The 1,877-nt window shown below is 37.9% G+C and overlaps 1 protein-coding gene across 5 annotated transcripts in view; it reads right to left on the bottom strand.

Moving 5' to 3' along the window:
* The window catches only part of PPP2R5E (protein phosphatase 2 regulatory subunit B'epsilon), a 158,823-nt gene that overhangs the window by 2,048 nt on the left and 154,898 nt on the right, over positions 1 to 1,877 (bottom strand). The gene's annotated exons all lie outside the window — the stretch shown is intronic.

Raw genomic sequence — 1,877 nt, 5'->3', positions numbered from 1 at the left:
CCTGGACCAGACACTCTGTGGGATGAGTGGCCTGTCGGCTGTTCATCGCCTGGACCAGACACTCTGTGGGATGAGTCAGCCTGGGGGACAAGGGCAGGATGATCTGCTTTGTACAAACTAAAGCCTTGGAAACTCCGTGGGGCAATTCTGCTCGGTACCACTACAGAGTTGCTAGGAATCAAAGCTTCTCATTGTCTCCCAAATATGGTTAGTTATCAAGCAGCATGCTGAAGATAGCACCAATTCAGAAAATGCTATAGGCCAAGAAAATTGACCTTTAAAAAAATAATAATATCTATTTTCATATACTATGTGCATCTAACCTCTGTGGCAGAATCTTGCTGTTACAAATATTAATTGACCACTAAAGTCAAATTGCTAACTTGTTTTGTACCAATATGGACAGCTGAACAAAACGCACTTGGGGGGGGGGCTTCAGTTTTAATGATCTAGACAAAACTCTGCTAATATTATTGTATATTAATTTTTTTAATGTGCTAACCTTTCAAATTTGGCCACTTGACTAGGCCAGGTCTAGAAGTTCAGATTGTACTGCTTGGAAAAATTAACAAAAAAGTGTATGTCTAAAATATTCACAAAATTTTATTTTGCACACAACATTTCAAAATTACTGTTTTCCAAAATGGATGTCTTAAGACCTAGTTTAAAAAATATATCCCACTGCCATTATAGGCGATATGACTCGCAGGTGCACTAAGCCTGCCTAGTTTTCGGGTGTTTACAGCAAGCCATAAAGCAGCAGAGCTGGATGACATCTGAGACTAAAAACTCAGGCCATTCCTGAAACTTAGGCCCCCAGCTATCTGACACAGTGAGACACCATTTGGCCAGGGAAATCATCGTGGTTTAAGTAAAAAGTATATGTAAATTATTTTTAGAAAAATTCCAAACTTTCATTTTTTTTGTTATGTCATAATTTTTTTAAGTTATTTTAATATCTATAGCTACAGAAATTAGCCTTTACACACTCCCCTGTAAAATATTCTAGAAACATTCAAGCAATTTTATATTCTCCCTCCATTAGTTTTGAGGGAATATTTACTTATGTAATACATTAATTAGCACAATGAGTTCAATTATTATTTTGGAAATTTAGGCCTTGTTTACTATAATCAGGAGTCCTGATGGCACAGCGGGCGAAGTGTTGAGCTGCTAACTAAAGGGTTAGCAGTTCAAGCCCAAGGGCCACTGCACATGAGAAAGGTGAGAGTCTGTCTCTGATTCGGAGCATCTGTGCAGCTTTGCTCGGTCCTACAGCATCGCTACAAGCACAAGTCGGAATCGACTCAACAGAGTGAGTGTGGTTTTTGGTTACTGTGATTCGCTTCAGCTATGTCAAATGCAATCTGTATCATATGCATTTTACTAGATATAATACTCTGAAACTAACTACCTATTTCTTCATTTTGACCTTGAAAAAAAAAACAGTCATACCTACAAGGCACTAAGAGTCAAAGGTTAAATGATCCTCTAATCATTATGGATTCTAGCTCCTTAATTGCAAAGCACGCTATATGTGGCAAAATAGTACTTCTGGTTTCTCAGTACAGTTTTGGAGATAACATAAATCTTAACTATAAATCTTATCAAGAATGGAGACTTGAGTTTAGGACCCGCTAAGTCTCAATGCATGTGACCTTTATTTTAGAAGCAAAGGAGGGTTATGTAAGAGCTCAGGAACTTTTCTCAACAGAAAAACAGCTCAAACATATATTAAGTTCACACTGCCCTAATTTGCAGTTTGAATAAGTGTTGACATCATTAACATACTCATCGTCTTGTTAATGAAGCGTTTCCTTCATGTTCTTCATCAGGAATTTGGTGGCATTCCATGCAATGTGCCCTCAGGGCTTTTT

Source organism: Echinops telfairi, unplaced genomic scaffold (genome assembly GCF_000313985.2).
Source record: "Echinops telfairi isolate 266 unplaced genomic scaffold, ASM31398v2 ScPeMD7_18;HRSCAF=68, whole genome shotgun sequence".
Taxonomy (NCBI): Eukaryota; Metazoa; Chordata; class Mammalia; order Afrosoricida; family Tenrecidae; genus Echinops; species Echinops telfairi.
This window is presented reverse-complemented; position numbering and strand designations above follow the sequence as displayed.